We start from the raw sequence: 13,258 nt of genomic DNA on the forward strand, positions 1-13,258 counted from the left end.
AAATCTTTCGTTATTTGCGGGATCATTTTTTGAAAATATAACATTAATATCTTTCTTAAGCAAAACATATACATCAAATTCATAAATTGATTTAAATCAATCTGAGTATGAAGTTTTGATAGAAATCCGACTTTCTGCGCCTTACAAGTAAATGAATTTCAAAAATACTATATCGCGATACATCGCTATATCGCGATGCAAAACTGACGATGCATCACGATATAAAATTTCTTATATCGCCCAGTCCTAACCTTAACTTTTGGTGGTTAGTATATGTAGGCCATGAGACATTTTGAAATGCTTATTGCAGACGGGAAAAAAAAAACAATCAAAGCGCATTTTTTACAGATTCACATGTGTCAGAAAAAACAGAAAAAACAACTGCTTCAAAACTTAATACTGCTCATTAAATTACTGAAGTTTCCAAAATATTCTAGTAATTGCTATACGCTTAAATTTAAATAAAGTGTGCAGCAAAGTTAGGAAAGTCACCTAAATTGGTACATATTCACCCCATTTAATTATACATTTATTCACAGAAAATACGCTTTGGAATCTGATTTCGAACTTAAAATATGTTCCACACCAATTAAATTAGCATATTCAAGGATATAAGTCAGATTCTAGGAGCCATTAAGATTCCGTGTGAAAATTCGATCGTTAGAATAAATATTTCACAGAAAAAGTTACTTGCTTTAAATTTTGCTCACTATACAAGTGTATTATAACTTTGTTAATAAAAATGCTTTCCTCATAAGCGTAGGTAAAAAAAAAAGAAGGTTCCTGTACCATTCTGGATTTCAGAGAAATAGCCAACAAAATTTAAGTTACATAACTTTTTTCGGGAACAATTAAGTAACTAAATAAATAAAATAAAAATAAATAAAATAAAGCAAAAAATAAATAAAATAAGCAAAAAATGAATATATAAAAATAGTAAAGATATGTCCGATTGCGATTTATCTGAATGTGTGAAATTACAAGGTCTTACTGTCTTTACAATTTTATTCTAATTTATTTTCGAAAAGGATGCGAAAAAATATTTAACAAAAATGATGTAAGACCAATGACAAATTAATAAAAACATTTATAATTTTTTCATGCTCAAAGCATTCTAATCGTGAGCTTATTGTAACATATGGCAAATGAAAATTTTGTGATCAAGGTTATTCTGCAACATTTACTTTCAACAGTTCTTAATTTATTAATTTATGTATTTTTTACTCGTGTACACGATTTAGGGTATTATTTTAATTTTTTAATAACTGTTTTTTTCTTCATTTTTTTTGAGCCGCGATGGCACAGTGCTTAAGGCACTAAGCTGTTACTTCTTATTTTTTTTAACCGTAGTTGGACAGCCGACCCAATTTTTTATGGGTAAGCGACTACTAATGTTCAACTCCACAGCCTTGTAATTTTGAACCCAATCCAGAAGACAAGGGAACTACTGGATCGAGTATTGGGAGAAATTTGACTTCGTGGAAGTATTTTTGATGGAGCTAACCCGCATTTGCGTTACATGGAGAGGAAGACCACGAGAACCTCTCACGGTTAGCCTGACGGCAAGGTGACTCTAACCTATGATCCGTCTACCGCTGAGGATATTTCACGTCAGCACTGTGGCCGGTGCAAACCGAATGCGGAATTCGTATCGACTGGGATTCGAACCCGGTTCGTCTCTTTGGAAGGCGAATTCTCTATCCCCTGAGTCATCGCGGCTCACTAAGTTGTTACTGTGAAGAACAGAAGTTCGATCCTTTGTGACGGATTGAAACCTAGCCGGCTTCAGGTTGATGAGTTCAGAATTTCATGACCTACGGCATGATTGAGGTAATATTGTCAACTTCGCACACAGGCAGCGTTTGTTTTCCAGACAAGCTGAAGCTGGATCTGGGGATCAGACCCCCACACTGAGCCATCGTTTGTTATGTGTATTTATATATGTGGTGTTCCGTTATGTCTGCCCTTGATGTTCCCTATCTTTCATCTATTTTAATACACCTATTAATATTTATTTCAAGAATACAGAAAAAAAAACTCTTGCACAAATACATAATCATAGTCCAACTCATTCGAGGCTTTCGATTGGTAAGTTAGTTCAAAATCCCTAATCCAATGTAATTGTAATGGCATCGAATCAACTACCACAAATGATTTCGGCTTGTAATATTTATATCTCTGATGCATCTGATGCCAAAGTATTTTCATATATAGATATGATCAATTTATATTTTAATTTCTTGTGTATTTTGATCTCATTTACTAAACACAAAGTTTTTTATTCAAAAATGTTTTCCTTTTTTCGCAACGTACCCAAAGGACATTTTAACCCCTTTTTACGACCGAAATTCACCACACTAGAGTGTGTGTAAGGGTTATATACAAATTGCACTGAATGTAAGCAACTCCACAAACAGCTCGAGAATATTTCTAAAAGAATTTATAACTAAACCTACAATTATTTATATCTAAAACTATGAGAATTTATAACTTCAGTTGTTATATCGAAAATTTTTAATATCGAGAGGATAAAAATTTTAACTATCTCAATTTCACCTTTCAAGTTTGCTGTTAAAAAAGCACAAACCTGTTCAAATATTTCCTAAACTTGGTTGTTTTTAAGGATAATTAATAGAAAAAGTAACTTTAAAATTCATCATTAGAGCAAATTGTAATCAATTGTATTTAGCCTGATTAATAATAATATTCAATAAAATGACGTAAGATATCCGAATTAAAAACCTACATTTTGGGCACAACAATATTTTTATTTGTATATGTTTTTGGCATATCAGATAATGCTGGAAGAATTTCATAACTTTTCGTTTATTTCTTTTCCTGTCCGTTATTTTTATTCGATTATAAAAAAATAGTGTCATCTGGTAGTATACAGTTAATGTGTGCAGATCTCGGTTAGAATGGGTTATTGATGTTCTTTACCACAAATAAGAAATATGACTACTATTTCCAATTTTTCTAGTCACATTTTTCATCGTCAATTTCTCACCATTCAGGAAAGAGTATGGTTACGAAAAATGGAGGATAAAATATATTGAGAGGGTAAAAAAATGAAACCTTTTTCAGCCTAGTTCTTCAATGACTGTCAGCCGCAGTGTGCCCAACTGGCTGTCGTTAGTCCTAATATGCGGCTGCGCTCTGTAACTGTCACAGACAGATCTGCCAACTAAATAAACTCCAAGCTACGGGACTCCCGGAGTTTTGGAAATTACGAAGACGGTAGAGCGAGCCCCGGATCATGCATTATTGGCAAGCGAGAGAGCACTACGGGGGTCCCCTTCTCCGGGGGCCCGGCACAGAATCCCTGCTGGGGGCTGCCACTAGCACACCGACATCACCCGCTCAGCCGTGCTGTGTTGCTTTATTACCTTTAGTGGAAGCTTTAATTTGCCTCTTAAGTATCTCTTCTGTAAAATACAATTTGCTAAACTTTTAGTAATCGACAAACTAACATTGAAGAAAGTTAATACAATCATCGACATCTCACGTCTTTAAGAATGGTATCAGTGCAAATAATAAATATGTGTATGGAATTTTTCAAAAATTATTAAATTTATTTAGCAAATTTTGTCGACGACGTTATTTATTTATTTAGATAACTAGCAATATTATACAGAAATAAATTTTAATATTAATGAACTTATTTTTTCCCCTTTAATAGCATCCTTTATTTTTCCGTCTTTTTACTAGCGAACTGTAATTTTTTTCAAAAAAGAAAAAAGTAACAGTGCAGGTGTTTTATTATTAAGATTTATATTTCAGAAAAAAGATGGTTGTGTTTACCATAATATAGATTACTGATAAATATATATATATATATATATATATATATATATATATATATATATATATATATATATATATATATATATATATATATATATATATATATATATATATATATATATATATATATATATATATATATATATATATATATATATATATATATATTAGTGCAGTATATTTGGATTTGAAGTCACATCACAGTACTTCTCTAACGTTGAAGTGGTGGAAAACAGAAAAAAATATCCACGGACTATAAACAAATATATACCACCACTTTTTTATGTAGGCACTTTTTATATATTGACCACCTTTTGTGGTCTGACATTAATGGGTAACATTTTTTTAAAAAAATAGTCCCAGAAGCTATTTCTTAAACAGTTTTTATTTTATTTCTAAAAATTGTCGCCATATAAGTGGGTGATACTTTTTTTTATTTATTTATATCATAATAAAAACTAAAGGAAAAGAATAATTATTTTGCTTGTATGAAATTATAGAGTTGAAATAATTATTACAGCCACTTACTAGTTTCAAATCAACCCAGAAAATAGAAAAGATTGTGAATAGACAACAATGTTGACTCTTCAGAAGGCTTTTGACATAAAATTGTTTCATCAGCAAAATTTTGTCACGCATCAACCACAACTGGGCAGAGACCGTAATGGAACTAAAAATCATTATGTTTGTAATCTTTGCTATGAATGATGGAATGCCTGAAATTATGTTTTATATCTAAATATACTGATAATTAAAAAAACAAAAAAAAAAACAAACTAGAAGTGTTTGAAGCTTTATTATAAAATATATTGAGTAAAACAAATCATATATCACATCAACTACACGCAAACAGTTTTATTCTTCCTTTTTTTCTAATTCGAAAATAATTTAAGGAAAATTAAATACAATTAAGCAATTTTCTGGAGAAAAAAAATTTCAATGACTGATTTCTCAATTACAGTAATAACAATCAATACATTACCCTCGATATTGTTCATTAAAGCTATTTTCATTATTATTTTTTTAATTTTAATGTGTTCGAGAATTTTTTTAATTGTACTACATTTTTATAGAGCTGTAAGAGATACAACAAAATTGAAAAAACATCCTTTGCGTTGTCTCAACCTTATGATTACTAAGCATTGAATCCAATAGTTACTCTTTATGAGCCCCTGCCCTATATTGTCTGTTAGGGTTTTAACGATCCCTCCAAACATCCCCAAAAGTATTCCCAAAAATTCCAGTACCACCAAATAACTCGAAAAATACACATTAGGTAAAAAAAAATAAATAAATTAAAAAAACTATGCGAGCCTCATATTTTACTAAATGCTTTACAATAATACCCAAGTCGATCCCTCAATCCCACTCCGGTGGGGGGAGGCAACTTGGAAATTTTAAGTAGAAACCCCATTGATTTGGATTTTCCAGAAAAAAAAGTACTCTGATTTGACCTACAGGCTGTAGCATTCTAATTCACAAATGATGCCATAATCCACAAAAAAGGAAGATGGTGTACAAGGTATTTTTAATGAAGATAACGTAAGAAATGCAAGACCCGTTAGGGAGGAAAGACACGCTGAATATATTTCAAAAAAGCGTTAATTAAATATATTTATATATAAGTACCGACCACAATCCTTCTACCACTGGGGTGGGGGTAACTTTAAAATGGTGAATGGAAACCCGTTTGAATTCATGGAATTTAATATAAGATTATGATGGAATAAAGATTATAGAACCACTTGATCAGGAAGCTCACTTGCCCCCCATTTTTTTTATTTTTTTTTATCGGAAATTCAGATTCTATTGCTGCAATTATATGGGTTTTGTCTAAAATGCAGTTTTTTTTTCTTCAATTATTTACGAAAGGTGCCAAACCAATGAACACAAGTTAACCAGCAATAAATATGAAATCGGAAAACCCACAAACGAGATATTTTCCTTAATTTCAAAAAAATTCATTTAACGACAAAAACTCACTTCCGCAAGGGTTGGGGCCGAGCTAACATTTCCATTTTTTGGTCTGATGAGTATTTCTCAAAATAACTCCATCTAAAACAACTGATACACATATATATTTTTGAGAACAAAATTGCAAAACCCTGTAGATCAAAGCAGGTTACTTTTTTCTGGATAATTCAAATCTGCAATGAATAATTTTTTTTTCTTTTTTTAAAAAAAAGAATGATAATAAGCAATTTTTTCGGCAATTATTTTTTGATTATCTATCAGTATTTGAGAATTTTTCCTTGAAATTACGGATTTTATTTATTTTGTAAAGTATATTTGGTAATTTTACAAAAGTAAGACGGATCATTTTGAAATTAGATAGTGTAAGTTATTTCAAATAGAAAATAACTGCTTTAAATTTTTTTATTACTTTTTCTTTCTAAAACACAATAATAGACTTTTTTTCTTGAAAAAAATATCATGCAAAAAATAACCGGTACTTTTGAAATAATAACGAATTTTTGAAACAAATTGTTTTGCTCTTTCTCTCTTATTGCAAAAACCTACAGCCACTGTCGTTAGGCCATATATGTTGTTATGCTAAATTTTGTAGAAATATTTTGCTTTTCTATAATTTTATAAGAAATTGAAATTTTTAAATAGTGCTTGTAAGAATACATATATCAATATGCTTGCTTAAGTAACTCGGACAATTTTTTGTATCAGTTACGTAATTTTTTAAATTATATTACTAATAATAAGATTTTGCATGTCATTTAGAAGTATTTCGATTGCGTTTAAATGTTTTTAGGAAGTGGTTTTCAATTATTTTTCCTTTACAAGTCTTCAACTCAGATTTAAAATAAATTATCACAGAACCTGAAAATTCTTTTCATCTCAATTTCAAAAACAAGCCTAAAATATTAATAAGAAACTGAAAAATCATTTTTAATTCCTAAATTTCCTTAATTACAGCTCGATTCAGGATCTTAAAAAATATGTAAAATATACTCATCTGCAAATATATAAGCGAAGGAAAATTGATAACTTTCCCTCAAAAATTCCAAATAATGTTCTTTAATAAATTGAAATTTTGAAAAATGAAGAATTCAAAATACAAAAAAAAAAAAAATTTTAAAAATAAATTCTAAATTTCCGAAAACTCTAACCGTTTATTTATCGACATTATAAAGACTTATTACAGTTTAGCTTTCAGAGTTATTCCATTATTCCATTCATTTAATAGTGCATAAAAATTTTAATTAAAATAATAAATCTTATCCCCGATTATGTTATTTCCCTATTTATTCTTGATAAAATATGTTTTTCTTCTGGTTAAACCAGTGAATGGTTAAATTTTAACATGTTTCTATAGTAACGATATAACCAATTTTATTTCGAATTAATTTTCGAAAAAAAAAATCAAAACAAGTAATCCATTTCGTGTACCAACTGTGATATTTATGAACAACACTGGCTAGGAACTTGTGTTTTCAGTTGCATTATTTATCATCCCTAATTGCACAAAAGCATTTAAAGTAGCTGGAATCGAAATTATTTCGCAAAAAAAATATTTATAAGTGATGTTAAAATTTTTCTCTTGCTTTAATCGATGTAATTATTGATACTGTTTTGTAAACTACATCTTACTTTGATCTAACGCCCTGTTACCCATTGCTTATGCGTGTAAGCAATAAATAATTCCGAATATTTTCAATAATTTATCAAAGACTAAATAGAATAATCGCAGCGAAAGCCCAATGCTTGGCTATAAAAGTTTACTACCCCCTTAAGAATACGCAACTTATCAATTTTGGCAGCAGTAGACATTTTAGTACTTGAAGAAGAAAATATTATTTTCCGGAAAATGAACAAAGAGAGTTAGTTAAGAAATAAAAAATAATAAGATTTGTAAAAAAGTATCGAAAAATAAGCATGCAAGATTCTGACTAGGTGAGATTAATGTTTCCTTTTCTAGGGTGGATAATTCATCATATTTGGACATGCTGAAGCTGATGATGTCTTATTTCCCGAAAAGAGACTCTGGGAGGGTCTGGACAGGTGTAGAATACTTAAGTTATTAATTTTACCTCTGCCATATTCTTCCTGTCAAACCAGGTGTTGAAAGATTGAATAACAACAGAACAATAGAACTGAAATTGAAACATTTTCATTTTCAACTGCTATTTATGATTGCTGAAGCATTCGCATTGTTGTTTTATTCTTCTAAATGTGCAGTGGTTTTTCTTTAAATAATTGAAAAAGAAAAAAAATCTAAACAATTTGGAATTATTCTAAAATCACTTGGAAAACTTTTGCCAAATTAGTCTACAGATTTTTAATTCAGGTCTAAGAATCATTAGACATCATCAAAATTAAAGATGCACTTGATCATGAAATAGGAAAAGAACCTACATGACATCAGACATGACATCAGATATGACGTGATATGACATCAGATGACTGGAAAGCAGATCGTGTCGTGGTCAAAATATTTAAAACTGTTCATGGGCTTGAAAAGGATAACTAACCGTGCCTTGATTGAAATTATAAAAACATTTCTAGAGCTGCCACCTTAAGTTAGTTTTTGGTGTGTGTTTCAGAAAGAACTTGTTGCGAAAAAATTCAGTTCTTCTATAGTTAATAATCTGGTTTGTTATAGTTGGTGAATTGTAAGGAAGAGTTGTATTTTTAACTTGTTGGGGGAAGTACTTGAGTTAGTCAACAACAGTTTTTGCTCCATATTCAAAGATTGGTTTTATTTATATAGAAATTTGGATTCATTGCAAGTTGTTTCCTTGATACTTTTTATAATTCAAAATGATATACCTAAAAGCCAGGAAATTTCATATTTTCAACGGCAAGCGATGCAAAGGCTTTCGACTACTTTTATACCAATGTAGATGGTGTTATCAATGGAAAATTTTGAAAATTCATCTAGCTAAGTTCTGATAAAAAAAAGTCATTCATAGCTATTTGTTACTTATCGAACGAATTAATATTCTCAAGCAGCGATCACGTACACCAATCTATTTAATCAGTTTTTCAATGTCTTGAGACTAAGTCATCCAATTTCAAAATAAGATCGCCAAATAAATAAATAATAATAATTAAATAAAACAAATAAAAAGAAATAAAATGGGAATCAGTGGCTTTCGGAAATGATCATATATCTTTAAAATTGAGCAAAATGTTTCTTAATTTGTCTACTATCGAAGAAAAAAACTTTTAAAATGCGAAACTTGCGTTTCGTTAAAATGTAATTTTGCAAAAAAAATCGAAAAAAAGTTCCTTAGTTTATTGTACTTTAAATGATTGTTAATAAATAGAACAAACGTTAGAAACAAATGTGAGATTTTTAGTATTTTGCTAAGAATGAAATTTTTCTAAATCTTTTCGGCATTCGAATTCCAGTTGCAAACAGGTAATTTTTTTAAAGAAAAAAAAAGTAACGATAAATGGCGTTTTGAAAAATTATGCATTAAAATTTCGATGTATAACACTTTCAAAAATAAATAGAATTACTTAACTGTTAAAAATTTAAAATTTCTCAAAAATAATGTGTACTTTTTCCGCTGAAGTTTCTGGTTTTCTTTATCGAATTTAGAATTTTGATGAAATTATTTGGATAAGCTGTTTTCCGCTAACCAACTTTCTAAAAAAAAAAAGAAAGAAAATTCAACGAAATACAAGGAAATTTTAGCTTTAAGAGTTTTTAAGATAAAAAAGGCACTAAAATTTTAATGTTACAGTGGATGCTACAAAAATTAGTCTCACAAATTTACATCACGAAGTCTATATTCGCCTCTTGTGCTAGGGTGTTTAATTTAAATTATGACACCATAAGGAAAAATGTCTTCTAGATGCAGTATTTTTTGAAATTAATGTCGTAAAATAGAACCATAAAAAAATGTAATGAATAACTTATTTTCTTTTTATTCTCTAAGGACCTTTCATGTTGCAATTGCGCTTTGATAATACATAAGATAACAAATCATTAAAATTAAAACACAAATCTTGTAAAAATTTAAATCTAAAGATAATTATTTCTTTAATGTATTTTTACAAGAGAATTCTTTGTTTTTTTTTTTTGTTTTCAGAAAAAGATAGCTTAAGAAACGAGCAGTCGTGGCCGAGTGGTTAAGGCGATGGACTTGAAATCCATTGGGATTTTCCCGCGCAGGTTCGAATCCTGCCGGCTGCGTAATTTTTTTAATTAAGTGTATGTGAAGTACAAAAAGCTCATTTCTTTCCCAATTTTTTTTTTTAAATTTGAAAAACTATGAGAGAGGGGAGATACAATAATTTACAAATACGCTTTCTTTAAATGATAAACTGTATCTTGAGAATTTTAGTTTTGAATTATATATCGATAACATCATTAAACGAATTAAATAGATAAATATACGTTTCAATGCTAGCTTTTATTTGCCAGCTGCCAACAATGACAATCCCTTTAGGTTGAATAGTCTTATGATAAATTTTTTAACTTAATTGCTACTTATTTTACCTCACTACTGAGATTAGGGTATTCAATGTAAATCATTAAAAATATTTTATTTTTGATTAGGGTAAAAAGCATGTGAGAATAACCATTTCTTGTTGAATATTGAAAAAAAATTGAATTTGAAATTCACAGAATCTTACTTTCATTATTTTTCTTCTGGAATCTTACCGACTAATTTCTTTCACTTTTGTAAAACGATGAAGAAAATGGAGTAATACCGGGTAGCAAAGGCGTGATGGAGCTAAACTGTTCGACCTGGAAACTGTCAGATTTCATCAAGATATTCATTATTTAGTTGTGTTTAGTTTAAATTGTGTATTCATTGCTTAGATCATTCTTGAAAAATCATTGATGTACGATTTCTTTATAAATGATTTTTTTTTTCTAGAAAAAGTTCAAACACTTGATCTTTGATCCACTTGTAATCTTCTCTCTATTGATCACTCGATCCACTAGTGGGGTAAAACCAAGTACACATGCTTAATATATGAAAAATTCAGAAGTATTAGAAATTCAGTGAAAAATCAACAGACATTTCTTTTTCACGTGAGAATTAATAAAAAATATAGTGCTTGCTATTATTTTTTTTAAAATGTTCATATAAAAAGTACAATTTTGTATAATGGATCTTCAAAATTCTAACAGAATATGAAAATAAGTTTTCTTGCGCATTGAATAAGAAGCCCACAATAAATTTCACCCTTGGATTTAATTGTCTTCTTCCTCCACTGCACTGCAGCTCTCGTAGGCCTAGTATAGACGCACATCAAGGAGACACCCGTTCTTATCCCGGGAGCTGAGGTTATCGAAACAAAACAGAACAATTCTACTATTTGAACAAAATCTTTATTGTTTACTAGGGTATGAATCGTTAGTATGCATACAATAAGCTGGATAAAAAAGGATTTTAATAACTGTATTGACCAATAAATAAGGATAGTTTAAAAACAAGAGTAGAGAGTTGACATTGTAAAACAAACTTGTCTACACAGAAGCCGGGAATTAATCAACAACAACAAGCCAATATGGTAGGTCCTTTTTTTTGACTGGTAGATTGATTCAGCATTTGTCCGCTTGAAAAGGGAACTAATTTTCACAGAATCGAGGTGCTCGGCCTTACCCCATTCCCCCCTACATTAGTTTATTACAATATTTGTGCAAGAGCCGTGATGGCTCAGTGATATAGCGTTTGTCTTCCAATGAGGTGAACCGGGTTCGAATCCCAACGATGTCTGGTCGATACGAATACACATCCGGCTTACATCGACCACAGTGCTGACGTAAAATATCCTCAGTCGTAGACGGATCATGGGTTAGAGTCCCTTAGCGGTCAGACTAACCGGGGAAGGTACTCGTGGTCTTCCTCTCCATGTAACGCAAATGTGGGTTAGTTTCATCAAAAAGTCATCCACGAAGTCAAAATTTCTCCCAATACTTGATCCAGGAGATCCCTTGTCTTCTGGATTGGGTTCAAAATTGCAAGGCTACGTAGCTGAGCATTAGTAATAGTAAACCCAAAAATTGGGTCGGCTGTTCAACGACGGTTATAAAACAAATGAAATTTTTTGTGCTAGTTCATCGTCTAAAATTTTGACATGAACGAAATTTCAACGATGGTATGGATGATCATGATTTAGGGAGTGATGAAATTATTCGAAACTTCAGTTTGTTAGAAATTAGAGCTTGTCATAATTATGACTTGTTATTATTTTGCCCGGATTCTGTGATCAATAATTTGTCTTAAATATAAAATAAACGGTTAAATATATTAACAATTCTTTGATTCTAATATCCTTTAATTTAGTCATTTCCACATTTGGCTTAGTTCACCCACCAATTTCTTTTCACTTACTCCTGCATGTGCACAAACATCTCTACTTCTTATGGCAGAACGTACAATTTAATGGCGCATGAGCTGGGAGCAACCGTACTGTACTAAATACAAATGTTATAACGCATTCAGTAATAACATTTCAAACGATGTTATAAACTGAAAATGGCATAAAAAAAGAAGAGAAAAGATTACTAAGGTACCTCATATGGAACTAGCATTTAGAAGGTAAAACCGTCTGTAGATAACATTACGAAAGAAAAGAAAATGTATGTATTTTAATCGAAATACTTCTTCAAACAACAATTTAGTTTCAAACAAGTAAATTTCTAATTTTAATAACATATACTAAAAAATTATTAAAATATAAAATTATGTGCAATTTTAGGAAAAAAAAATGAATTTTTACAATTCCATATGCTAAAATATTTTTTGAATTCAAATAAATTAATTAGTAAATTATTAAATAAAGCTAGAATTTTCTTTTTGACTAGAAAATAAAGAAACATTATGTTATCAACTGAAAGCTTTGAGTATGGTGAAATTGATAAAAAACTAAACTTATAAAATTAATTGAGATAAATTTATGTCTGATATGATAACCTAGTAAAAAAAAAAATGTTAATTTTTAATATCTTCTCATAAAAGACAGTTAATATCTCAATATCTTCTCTTAATTTAAAAAAAAATAATTGATAAGTGATTTAGGCAAATTAACAGCATCACATAAAGAATTTCTTTGGATTCAAGAATTTAGTCTTTAAAAAAAAGGAAAAATGAAATCAAATACTATGTCCATTTTCTAAAAATTACGGAGTCCTTTTTCATAAAGAAGCATTTCGAGTTGTGTTTCTCAATCGCGCATTTCAAGCCTTGTCCATTTTCTTAAACACGCATTTTGAACTGTATGCATTTTCTTAAACACGCATTTCAAACTATGTCCATTTTCTTAAATACGTATTTTAAGCTGTGTCCAGAATTAAAAGTTCGCTGCCGATCTACTTCACTACTCGTGTCTGTGTTGCATACTACTCGTTTTGACACTCTGTGACAGTTAGTGAGAGGCAAAGCCACTCCGATATTCCTATGGATCATGGGGCAGCATTGCCAAAAAAATTACATTTAACTTAAGTTATCAAAATTCTACTATGGTTATCTGTAAC

The 13,258-nt window shown here is 30.0% G+C and overlaps 1 non-coding gene across 1 annotated transcript; it reads left to right on the plus strand.

Moving 5' to 3' along the window:
• The first annotated feature begins 9,879 nt into the window (after positions 1 to 9,879).
• Positions 9,880 to 9,961, plus strand: TRNAS-UGA (transfer RNA serine (anticodon UGA)). The gene has a single exon. It is a non-coding gene; the product is annotated as a tRNA-Ser (tRNA).
• Positions 9,962 to 13,258: the final 3,297 nt, after the last annotated feature.

The sequence above is a fragment of the Parasteatoda tepidariorum genome, chromosome 11 (genome assembly GCF_982258835.1).
Source record: "Parasteatoda tepidariorum strain Cologne lab strain chromosome 11, Ptep-v5.0, whole genome shotgun sequence".
Classification (NCBI taxonomy): domain Eukaryota; kingdom Metazoa; phylum Arthropoda; class Arachnida; order Araneae; family Theridiidae; genus Parasteatoda; species Parasteatoda tepidariorum.